The sequence below is a fragment of the Pleurodeles waltl genome, chromosome 3_1, assembly GCF_031143425.1.
Source record: "Pleurodeles waltl isolate 20211129_DDA chromosome 3_1, aPleWal1.hap1.20221129, whole genome shotgun sequence".
In the NCBI taxonomy this organism is placed as follows: domain Eukaryota; kingdom Metazoa; phylum Chordata; class Amphibia; order Caudata; family Salamandridae; genus Pleurodeles; species Pleurodeles waltl.
The window spans coordinates 1,398,861,550-1,398,874,419 of record NC_090440.1 but is presented as its reverse complement, the minus strand read 5'-3'; the positions used below and the strand labels follow the sequence as shown (position 1 = coordinate 1,398,874,419).

The window sequence follows — 12,870 nt, the reverse complement described above, 5'->3', positions numbered from 1 at the left end:
ATAATTATTGCAAGTTTTAATAATGGGCCTTGGTTCTGGTAGGAAGTAATGCTAGTTTAATGTCATGTTCTATGTTGCTTTCTAAATGTAATATTTTCATGGAAACTTCTTCCCGGAGAGGAGAGTGAAGTAACAATGTGAGCCTATCCTGAACAAGGAACAGAGAAAAGATACATCTGAGGGACAGACAAAGCCTGATTGGTCAATCATAGTCTGACCCTATTATCTTGTCCAATAGAAGCTTAGTTAGCAACTTTTGAGACTTTAATATAGCAAAGTTTTAGGTCATGTAAGTCAGTTTCGATTCTGTTTAGCTGTTGTTCAGTTCTATTTAGTTCTGTTATTCAGCTCTTGTCTATGATTCTAAGGCCCATATATATACTTTTTTAGTGCCGCATTTGCACCGCTTTTTGACGCAAAAGCGGCACAAACTTACAAAATACAATTGTATTTTGTAATTTTGTGCCACTTTTGCGTAAAAAAATTAAGCAAAAGCGGTGCTAAGAAAGTATAAATATGGGCCTAACAGTTCAGATACTTTAGGCCCAACATTACAGAACTGTTGTCCCCTTCATATTCCTGAAGCTGACTAATGAAGACCTGATGCTCCAGTGCTCCACTGATGAAGATACTGCTCGCTAATTTAGGAAAGGTATAACCAATGTGCATTTACCTTACTTTGCACGCTTTTCTCCTTTAGAAAATCCAACCGCTTATTTTTGGTTAGCGCCAAAGTTGCCTCAACCAGTATTTGATTTGAATGTCTATTAACTGATTGTGATTAATTCAACTGCACAAAATAAAGATGTTCCGTTTCTATTATTCCCTTAATTTTGTTGTTATTCAGTATTGTTCTTTTGGAGTGTTTAATGGTAAATGCTTTAGCTAGATTGAGATTCTTTAAATGTTTTGGACAGACTGTGTTGTTTCTGTACTTTTATCATTTGGTCTTGCACATCATTTACATTTAGCATTGTTAATTTGAGGGCAATACATGTTTAAAATGTACTAAACTGGTGTGTGGTGATTCATGGCCACATGGGTCATGGTGTGTGTATAAATTACTGACTCCACATTGTATATTTTGATTATTGACTGATATATTTGATGGCTATTGGTTCTTATTGTTTAATTGGATGATTTAATAAATCTTGTCTTGGTCAAAAGATTTGAGTTGACCTCTGAAGGTAGTATATGTCACTTCTCTCATATGACACCTTAACCTTATATAGGTGGTCTCATGCCCACAGATTCTGGTAGCAGAGGATGGTTGTGTCTCAATAGGAGAGAATCATCCTGGTTTTGAGATGCTTGTTGAAATTTCAGATTTTTGGAAATTAGGTTTTACCAAGGCTTTGGCAAATTGCAGGTGAATTGTGATGGATGAGCGAAGTAGGGAGTTTGTGTACTCCAACATAGTTGAGTAAGGAGTTTGCGTACTCCAAAGGGCGAGTGTAAGGAAGTTGTCGTACTTCGAATGAGTGTGGTGCTTTGTGCTCAAAAATTGCCCCTGTGGTTGTTGATGTACGGACCCTGCTTGGTCCAAGACTCTGAAGTAGTGTACAAATGTGTTAGACACCTGGTTGTTGTCATTTACTTGTGTGCAGTTGATGCAGTTGTATTCCTAGAGTGCATGTTAAGTTGAGTTTTAATTGGACAGATACTTGGGGATTCCTGAGCGCACAGGGAGGATCGGGTATTAGACAAGGGTGAAATTTGCAGGTCAAATTTTACTTGCGCATGAGAGAAAGCTAAAGCCGGATGAGTAGCTGTTAGCGCTAACAGCCACTGTCGAAATTTCCATGAAGCTTCCAAAGTGATTGAGCCCCTACCTGTAGTAAGCAGACAAGTAGGTTTGTTGACTTTTCTTTAGGGCTCGCAATATTTTTCAGTTATTTTTCTATGTGAATCAGGTTTGACGGACGAGCCGCAAGGGTTTGTCAGCCGTTGTGTGAGTGAGTGTGATGTCACTGGGTCCGCGCTGGGATTGGTCAGCTGGTGAAAAAGAGCTGTGAAAGGATTGATGGACAATCGTAAACAGCTATTGGTCAAGAGTAGCAAGCGAAAAGGATTTTCGGATTGAAATACTTCCTGTTTTGAATTTAATTCTTAGTTTTGAGTCCAATTAAAGGGAAAAAATATTTTTTTCAAAGCATTAAAAAGTGCTATAAGAGGATTTAATTCCACTCAGAATAGGAGAAATTGCCCCACCAGAAGGTACACCCGCATACACAGTAATTGAAGAGGAAAGTCCCTAAGGATGTATTTGGTTAAAACAGTGGTGCAAAATAACAGAAACGAAGGGAGCTTAGCGTTTCCTTCTCATGTAAGTTTTAATATGAGAATTTTAGAAAATTTGAGAAGAGTACTTTATGTATTAAAGCCCCTTCCGAGACAAGCACAATTTGAAGCCTTAGCTATATGGGAGTTAGTAGCCAGAAAAACAAGAGAGTACTAGTCCAAGTGCATCACCTCCAGTTGTGGTAACACAAGTCAAGTACAGGTTGAAACTAATGTTCCTGCTATTACAGTAACTCAGACTCATGTTATTTAAACTGTAGCTCAGCCTGTAATATATTCTAGAGTTCCTGTTGTTAGCTCTGCACCGAGTATTACAGTACCAGTGGCACCACAGATTGTTCAGTATCCAGTGATAGCCCAGTTGGAGTCTACACCTAATTCAGTGGCTTCTGTGCAAGTTATTACTGAAGCCCAGACAATGCCAAGGTATACTCCAGTAACAATATCGCAATCAAGTTCCTTAGTACTTACAGGTCAGCGTTCTGGAGTAATTTACTTGAGAAATGAGTATGCTCCATCAAGTTGAAAAGCTATAACAGTTCCTATCACTATTGGTCTGGTTGTTGTTACATTGTATGCTCATGGAAATAAAAAGAGCAATGTGCAGAATCTTTTTAAATCAAACGTAGAAATGGAGAAACTCAATGCTACCGCAGGAGTTATGTCTCCAATTAATCAGACTTTTAACAATACAGGTCCTCTTATTGACTTAACTTATTCTATTATTTCACAAAATTTGAAGACATCAAATCTAAACCCAAATTAAATTCTGATGACACCTGAGAGTGTCCTGGGTCCATCATGTAAAATTCTACAATGTTTACCAAGGTGAATAATAATGTTTCTTTACAAGGTTTGACAGCTCAGCAGTTAACAGAATGGTTGGAAAAAATGAGTGGAGCATCAGCAATCAAAGCAGTTGCTAAAAGGAAAAGAACACTGAATCTGGCAAGAATAAAAGTTAGAATTAAATGAAACGATTGAGGGTACGCGTGAATTAACTAGAATTGATTCATATTATGAAGGTGAGTTCGGCTTTATGGGTAAAGAAGTCACAAACAGAACAGGACTGGCACATCAGAAATTATCCGAACTTGCAGAAAAATATGAAGTGTATATTGTGAAGTCTGAACCATTAAAAAGAAGCTACAGATTAGAATTTGATTAAAAAGATATTGAGAACACGAGGTCACCTCAAATGAAAATTCACATCAGAGAATTAATCCAAAGTATTCAAACATGGGGAGCTTTAGATAAACGGGAAGGCAGATGGGAAAAGAAAAGGGATCAAAAGAAAAGAGTCTGCAAATTTAAACTCTACTGATGCACAGCAGACTGGCAGTTCAGTAAAGATATTACCAATGAGAGAAATTCCTGGAGGGAATTATCTTTATGTCCCTTGAAGCAGTTGTAATATTCACAAATGATTACCCGAGACTGAGAGAGAAACCAGTGAAATACTACCAGCAGACAGACAGGTTTGTGAAACTTGCAAGGTGCCTGTTGGGGGATTTAAATACTTTGTTAGAAATAGTGGTACTTATGGGTGACTTATGGGTTCAATGCAAAAGGAGCATTGACTGACCGACAAGAGAGCCTTCACAAGATCCCTTTACAGATGCACCATCTCCTGAAGTAATGAAAAGCTATTACAAAGTGACTGAATTTTTTAAAACCTTTTTGAATATTAGCAATTGGATGAACCATAATTGACTGAAAATGAACGAGGATAAATGGAGGTCATAATCTCTGGGGCGAATACCTCTATTTGGAGCCATAGCTGGTGGCCTGAGATCTGTGGGACCATTTCCCCTCCCATTTCTGAGGCCCAGAATCTTGGGGTCATCTGTGGTTCAGACCTGACTTTTAACTCACAGATAAATAAAGTTGACAATATCTGTCTTTGAATAATTAGAATCCTAAAAACAGTTCTGCCATTCATCCCACTTGACTTTAGAGCGACAGTGGTACTGGTCCGCATTATCTCTAGACTGGACTACTGTAATGCCTTGTACTTAAATATAAATCAATCACCCCTCCACAAGTTGCAGCTAATCCAAACTGCTGCCCTCCGACTAATGCTTGACCTGCCAATTGTCACCTCCATTAAAGAAGGTTTGAAGAAACTGCCTTGGCTCCCTATTAGAAAGCGCATCACCTTTAACCCCTTCTGTGCCGAGGACGTAATGGTTACGTCCTGCGGCACAGTGCTGCTGTGCCCAGGACGTAACCATTACGTCCTGGGCACCCAGCCCAGAGGGAGCGCTAGCGCTCCCTCTTTGGGGTTTCCCCCCCACCCCCCAAAGTCAGGGATGGAAGGGGAAGCCCTTCCCCTTCCACCCCCAGCCCCAATCCGGCTGTCAAAACGCCCACTAGACACCAGGGATGTCTTTTTCATTTATGAAACAGACAAAAGGGAGCGGCCCCTTGGGCAAGGGTCGCTCCCAGGGGGGGCATTTTCCAGGGATACATTTTTTTTTTGTTTTTTGTTCAGTTTTTAGTTTTTTGAGGTGGGGAGCGACCCCTTAGGCAAGGGTCGCTCCCCTAGGGGGCAAATTATATTTAGGCCATTTCTGCCCCCCTTGGGGGCAGATCGGCCTATTTTTATTAGGCGGAAACCACTAGACACCAGGGAGTTTTTTTTGTTTGTTTGTTTTTCACGTAAGGGGAGCGACCCCTTAGGCAAGGGTCGTTCCCCTGGGGGGCAAATTTATTTTAGGCCATTTCTGCCCCCCATGGGGGCAGAAACCACTAGGCACCAGGGATTTTTGTTGTTGTTGTGTTTTACAGATGGGGAGCGTCCCCTTAGGCAAGGGTCGCTCCCCTGGAGGGGCAAATTGTATTTAGGCCATTTCTGCCCGCTTTGGGGGCAGATCGGCCGATTTTAGGTCAATCTGCTCCCAAGGGGGGCAGAAACCACTAGGCACCAGGGATCTTTTTTTTTGCGCCGTCACGAAAGGGGAGCGACCTTGTTGGCAAGGGTCGCTCCGGGGGGGGGGGGGGGGCAAATTTATTTTAGGCCATTTCTGCCCCCCCTGGGGGCAGATCGGCCTATTGGTATTAGGCCGATCTGCCCCCAGGGGGGGGCAGAAACCTCTAGGCGCCAGGGCAAATAGTTTTTTTTGTGGTTTTTTATTTGTTTGTTTGTTTTTTAGAGATGGGGAGTGACCCATTAGGCCTTGGGGGCAGATTGGCCGATTGTAGGTCAATCAGCCCCCAAGGGGGGCAGAAACCTCTAGTCACCAGGGATCTTTTTTTTGCGCCGTCACGCAAGGGGAGCGACCTTGTAGGCAAGGGTCGCTCCCCAGGGGCTGGGGGGGGGAATTTATTTTAGCCCATTTCTGCCCCCCCTTGGGGGCAGATTGGCCGATTGTAGGTCAATCTGCCCCCAAGGGGGCAGAAACCACTAGGCACCGGGGATTTTTTTTTTGCCGCCAATGTCACGCAGGGGGAGTGACCCCATAGGCAAGGGTCGCTCCCGGGGGGGAAGGTGGGTTGGGGGACAAATTTATTTTAGGCCATTTCTGCCCCCCCCTGGGGCCGGCTGAGCTAGAGGCCAAAATCCACAAGTACGCACTGTTTTATATGAAAAAATTTGATGTGTCCACGTTGTGTTTTGGCCCATTTCCTGTCGCGGGCGCTAGGCCTACCCACACAAGTGAGGTATCATTTTTATCGGGTGACTTGGGGGAAAGCTAGGTGGAAGGAAATTTGTGGCTCCTCTCAGATTCCAGAACTTTCTGTCACCGAAATGTGAGGAAAACGTGTTTTTTTAGCCATATTTTGAGGTTTGCAAAGGATTCTGGGTAACAGAACCTGGTCAGAGCCCCACAGTTCACCCCATCTTGGATTCCCCTGGGTTTCTAGTTTTCAAAAATGCGCTGGTTTGCTAGGTCGCCCCAGGTGCCGGCTGAGCTAGAGGCCAAAATCCACAGGTAGGCACTGTTTTCTATGAAAAAATGTGATGTGTCCACGTTGTGTTTTGGGCCATTTCCTGTCGCGGGCGCTAGGCCTACCCACACAAGTGAGGTATCATTTTTATCGGGTGACTTGGGGGAAAGCTAGGTGGAAGGAAATTTGTGGCTCCTCTCAGATTCCAGAACTTTCTGTCACCGAAATGTGAGGAAAACGTGTTTTTTTAGCCATATTTTGAGGTTTGCAAAGGATTCTGGGTAACAGAACCTGGTCAGAGCCCCACAGTTCACCCCATCTTGGATTCCCCTGGGTTTCTAGTTTTCAAAAATGCGCTGGTTTGCTAGGTCGCCCCAGGTGCCGGCTGAGCTAGAGGCCAAAATCCACAGGTAGGCACTGTTTTCTATGAAAAAATGTGATGTGTCCACGTTGTGTTTTGGGCCATTTCCTGTCGCGGGCGCTAGGCCTACCCACACAAGTGAGGTATCATTTTTATTGGGAGACTTGGGGGAACGCTGGGTGGAAGGAAATTTGTGGCTCCTCTCAGATTCCAGAACTTTCTGTCACCGAAATGTGAGGAAAATGTGTTTTTTTATCCAAATTTTGAGGTTTGCAAAGGATTCTGGGTAACAGAACCTGGTCAGAGCCTCACAAGTCACCCCATCTTGGATTCCCCTAGGTCTCTAGTTTTCAAAAATGCACAGGTCTGGTAGGTTTCCCTAGGTGCCGGCTGAGCTAGAGGCCAAAATCTACAGGTAGGCACTTTGCAAAAAACAGCTCTGTTTTCTGTGATGTGTCCACGTTGTGTTTTGGGGCATATCCTGTTGCGGGAGCTAGGTCTACCCACACAAGTGAGGTATCATTTTTATCGGGAGACTTAGGGGAACATAGAATAGCAAAACAAGTGTTATTGCCCCTTGTCTTTCTCTACATTTGTCCCTTCCAAATGTAAGACAGTGTGTAAAAAAGACGTCTATTTGAGAAATGCCCTGTAATTCACATGCTAGTATGGGCACCCCGGAATTCAGAGATGTGCAAATAACCACTGTTTCTCAACACCTTATCTTGTGCCCATTTCGGAAATACAAAGGTTTTCTTGATAGCTATTTTTTACTCTTTATATTTCAGCAAATGAATTGCTCTATACCCGGTATAGAATGAAAACCCACTGCAGGGTGCAGGTCATTTATTGGCTCTGGGTACCTAGAGTTCTTGATGAACCTACAAGCCCTATATATCCCCGCAACCAGAGGAGTCCAGCAGACGTAACGGTATATTGCTTTCAAATATCTGACATTGCAGGAAAAAGTTACAGAGTAAAACGTAGAGAAAAATTGATGTTTTTTTCACCTCAATTTCAATATTTTTCTTTTTCAGTTGTTATTTTCTGTAGGAAACCCTTGTAGGATCTACACAAATTACCCCTTGCTGAATTCAGAATTTCGTCTACTTTTCAGAAATGTTGCGTTTTCCGGGATCCAGCGTTGGTTTCATGCCCATTTCTGTCACTGACTGGAAGGAGGCTGAAAGCACAGAAAATCGTAAAAATGGGGTATGTCCCAGTAAAATGCCAAAATTGTGTTGAAAAGTTGGGTTTTCTGATTCAAGTCTGCCTGTTCCTGAAAGCTGAGAAGCTGGTGATTTTAGCACCGCAAACCCTTTGTTGATGCCCTTTTCAGGGAAAAAACCACAAGCCTTCTTCTGCAGCCCCTTTTTTCCATTTTTTTGAAAAAAACGAAAGCAAATTTGGCTTGGCTAGCTTATGTGGACAAAAAGTTATGAGGGCCTAAGCGCGAACTGCCCCAAATAGCCAAAAAAAGGCTTGGCACAGGAGGGGGAAAAGGCCTGGCAGCGAAGGGGTTAAGGCATTGTGCTTGTTTCATCAGGCCCTCCTCTTTCACGGATCAGGATATCTTCGAACTGCCATTGATTGGTACACTCCCAACCGCCCTTTAAGATAGGCTGGGCTTAGGTTGGCCCACATGGAAGGAGCAAAAAAAGCTAAGTGGCAGCTGTCAGGTTATTGAATTCACTCTCTTACAATTAGAGAGATATCTCCCATCCTGCCATTTCAAAAGCATTTAAAGACTTGGCTGTTCTCACCACAGGTGGCTGCCCCAGATCAGCCTAATAGTTGCCTAGCGCTTCAATACCTCTGGTCTGAATGCACTCTATAAATAAACAAATACAAATAGAAAACAAAAATGTCCCCTAAAACTATTGATTGGCAGAGAATTGATAGGGCAGTACAGGATTCGATACTTGCATATTATGAAAGGTTACTATAGGCATTCAAACATTACACTGGTACAGAGACCATTGGACCCGAAGATATGATTAATTTCATGTTCAGGTTTGCTGAAGGGTTGAAACCTGAAATTGGTAGCATGCTTAAGATTCATTTGATTTGCTGGCAAGCAAAACCGGTGGATGAAGTACTCCAGCTTGCTAAATATTGCAGTGATGAAATTGAAATGAAGCAGAAGAGATTGAAAGAAGAGTCAGCGGTGCTGCAGATAAAAAAAAAAGCAAAATCAGGGATGCAGGGAATTTTTCCACAGCAACAGGGAAACATGCAAGAGGTTTAGAGTCAGGGGGAGGTGAGAGGTAGAGGACGTAGTGGCGGTGGTGGAAACTGAAACTGTGTTGGTGTTGATTTGAATACTAATGTTAATACAGGTGATATGTAGAAAATGAAGTAGATGCGACCTTGTCACGCTTGTGGACGTCTTAGGCACAGGAGGCACGAGTGTCCTATGATGGTACAAGATGGTGTTGTGCAAATGAATTAAAATAATCTTTTTCCAAGGAGAGGACCGAGAAATCGAAATCCTAATTTAAATTCCCAGAATTTGAATAATCAAATGCAGTTCTGCAGCAAATTCAGGTTCACCAACAGCAAGTGCTTCTTTTTCAGGTACCACAACAACAGCAAATACAACGACAGATGAAAATGATGTCACAGCAGCAACAAATTCAAATACCTTAAGCTCCAATGGCACAGCAGCAGGTCATTGTTCTTCAGCTGAATGTGGGTCAAAGTTTAAGTCATAACAGTCAACCATTAATAATACAGTTCCCGTGCATGTTAGCAGCTTAATTAAAGGTGGATCAGACTGGTCCTTATGTAAATGGAACAGTCATGGGTCATGAAGTCTCATTCTTGGTTGACACAGAATATACACGGTCTACTGTCAGAACTGCAGAAGTCCCCAATGTACCACTTTCTGGGAAAACAGTACAAGTTTTAGGGGCAGCATTTCAAAACCTGACAAATCCAATAACTCAACCAATTCCTGTTAAAATTGGTCCTTTTGAAGGCTTTCAGAGATTTGTAGTTTGTGACTCAAGCCCAGTATGCTTTCTGGGAAGAGATTTAGGGCCAGATGTATCAGGCCTTTTTGCATTTGCAAACGGTGCGAATGCCCGTTTGCGAATGCAAAAATGCATGTTACAATGTATGAAAGGCATTCGCAGTAGGAAAACAAGAAATCGCAAAAATAGCGATTTTTAGGGAATGAGATACAGATTTGCGTGTCGCAAACAGCGTATCGCAAATAGCGATATGATTTACTGAATCGCTTTTTGCGAAGCGCTAATCGCGATACAAAATAGCGATTCGCAGATAGCGATCTCCTTAATTGTGCCGCTGTTTGCGAGATGCAGATTGCGACACGCAAAAACAGAATCGCAATGCGATGTAGCAAAAAATCGCAATTAGCGAATATTCGCAGAAAGCCCGTTTGCACATGCAATTTACCACAAATTGAAACCAGGTTTGTAACCAGGTGTACCCTAGATAAATAGGCCCAGAGTGCCTCAGCCCCTCTTCCACAATGGCTGCACTCTACGTCATGGCGAGGAGAATGAGGATCTTGGCAGGTTTGGGGAGAGGGAGGAGGAGACAGGAGTGCATTTTCAGAGTGCGCATTAAATTTATGATAAGTGTAGGATAAGCTCAGCCATGATACTTGACCTGATAGCTGAGCTACAACCCATGCTGCAGGGCACAACATACAGGACCAATAGAATACCCACCCATGTGCAGGTATTATGCTCCCTGCACCTACTAGCCTCAGGGAGCTATCAAGGGGTCATAGCAGCAGCTGGAGGGGAATCACAAAGTGCCCTATCGAGCTTTTTCAACACATTTCTCAATGCCATGCTGAGCAGAATACAACTGTACATAAGATTCCCCAACACCCCACAGGCATTACAACAAACTAAAGTTAATTTTTACCAGTTAGCACAGTTCCCACATGTCCTAGGTGCCATTGATGGGACACATGTAGCCATCTGTCCACCATCGGCCACCGAGTATGTGTATCACAACCGTAAAAACCATCATTCTATGAATATACAGGTGATATGCAATGCTTCCTACATCATTACCGATCTCGCGGCCAGATACCCAGGGAGCACGCATGACTCCTACATCTTTTGCCACTGCAGGATACACACAAGACTGCTAGCTGGGGAGTTTGGGGAAGGATATCTACTAGGTAATTTGATAGTTCTGAATAATGCATTGATGTAAGCATGACGTCAGACAGCAAATGTACTCATTTTACTCTCTGTGCATTCAGGAGACAGTGCCTATACAGTGCGCACCTATATGCTAACGACTTACCTGAGCCCTGCAACTCCAGCAGAGAGGAGGTACAATGCTGCACATAGGGCTACCCGCAATGTGGTGGAGTGCACTTTTGGGCTGCCAAAGAGCCGTTTCAGGTGCAGCCAAAGGAGTGGAGGTGCACTACAGTACAGCCCTGAGACAACATGCAAAATTGTGGCCACATGTGCCATCTGCACAACATAGCAACCACCAGGGGCATACCAGTGGAACTCACAGAGCCAGACTCAGATGAGGATGATGATCTCTTACCACCCCTTCTACCAGCAGACAGGACCAGTGCAGCAGAAGGCAGGCAAAGACGTGCTGACATCACGCGCAACCATTTTTGATGTAAGTAATGACAAATCCACTTCAATAATATGTATTTCAGTAGTTAACATCTTTATTACCTTGACTTCAGGTAAACAATGTGTCATTAGGACATAGCTATTCACAATGGGCAGACATGAACTATTAACAGTGTCACACTATTAGCGTCATAGCATGACTTTATTTCTACATGTTGAGGTGGTCCCCTGTAGCCCTCAACATCACTTCTTACGTCCACACACTCCACTTGAGTGCTCAGTGCCCTCGCTGGCACCTCTAGTATCAGGTTCACCTGCAGTACTGTGTCTGGCACTGCGACGCCTCGGATCAGTCACAGGGACTGTGAGACTGCTGAGGCTAGAGGACTCCTCACTGTCACCAACACCCAGTTCGCTGGTTGTGGCACTGCGTGCTGTTTGCATGGCATCCACTATGTTGGTCATTTGCACCAGTCCCTGTGCAATGTCCCAACTGCAGTGTGCCATCTTCACCTGTGTGGCAACTGCATGCCTCAATATCTGGGCTGTTGAACTTGCAAGCCGATTGACATGATCTACAAAAGGTATCAAACTTTGACAAATATTGGTGATGGCGCCTGCGCTGGATGACGCGCTCCTGTCGTATCTCAGTGCATAGTTCCCCAATGGCCTGTGTCAACTCCTTGGTGTTTTCAGCAACTCTTTGCTGTCCCTCAATCAGGGTCTCCAAGTGCTTGTTTTGTAACCCCATATTGATATTGTGAGACACAAACTGTCTGCGCAGTGACTTCAAATGTTTGCATTGCAGGTGCTGCACCTTCAGCATGGAAGCTTCCAGGCTGCCAAAGATTGATGGGCCCACTCCTTCTTCTGTGCCCAGTCTGCTTGCATCAGGCGCCGCCTGAGGGGAGTTGACTGACTCTGGTGCAGGGACTGCTGTCCTCCTGTGGGGCTCGCCTCTGATGGTGGTGTGGGTTCGTGTTCTGGCATCTCATCTGAGTCCAGGTTGTACTCTGGCAGTGGTGACACCCTTGCCCTGCTTCTTGTCAGTACAATACTGTAGGACTCACTGGTATTTGAGTCTGACTGTGGCTGTGCTTCTGCTTCCCCCACTTTTTCAGATCCTGCAGCAGCAGGGACCGAGTCATCTGCAAGGACAATGTGCAGCATGTCAGTTCTAGCATTTGTCACAGATTTCCACAGTGCTGCTTTTCATGTACAATTAAATTGAATCACACTGAGTCATTCGTAGTGTTTCTCTTTTGGCTGCCCAATATCTTGCTATTTATGTTGTGTATTCACCTTAGGGTTGTGTACTACTACTCCCATAAGACACTGTTGTGTTGTATGTAAGATGTGACATGGACTACTTTTCATTGTGCATCAAGCTATGTTCTGTTTCTAAGGGGCATGTGTACATGCACATGTGGGGATACACATAATTACTGGCCTTACCTTTGCTGGTGCTGGGTGTCAATGTCAGTTACACCACTGACAGCTTCTGGCAGCAATGTGGACTCCACCAGGTCTTCCATAGGGGTGGACAGTGTGTGGGTGGATGGTCCGCCTCCAGTGCTCCTTGCCTCCCTAAGCCTGCTGGCCACCCTCTCCTTGGCACGGGTCCGCTAAGTCGTACCATCGCTTGCGTATCTCCTTCACAGCGCGATGCACAACACCCACTGCGCATATTTTTGTCTGGATGTCAGACCAGAGTTTCCGCTTCCCACTCTCAGG

At 44.1% G+C, this 12,870-nt stretch overlaps 1 long non-coding RNA gene across 1 annotated transcript in view; it reads left to right on the top strand.

Moving 5' to 3' along the window:
• Positions 1-12,444, top strand: part of LOC138285240 (uncharacterized) — a 44,605-nt gene extending 32,161 nt beyond the window's left edge. The window contains exons 2-4 of the long non-coding RNA XR_011201547.1: positions 9,131-9,244; positions 10,800-11,179; positions 11,945-12,444. This is a non-coding gene — a long non-coding RNA (uncharacterized lncRNA). The remainder of the gene's footprint in view (positions 1-9,130; positions 9,245-10,799; positions 11,180-11,944) is intronic.
• The last annotated feature ends 426 nt before the right edge of the window (positions 12,445-12,870 follow it).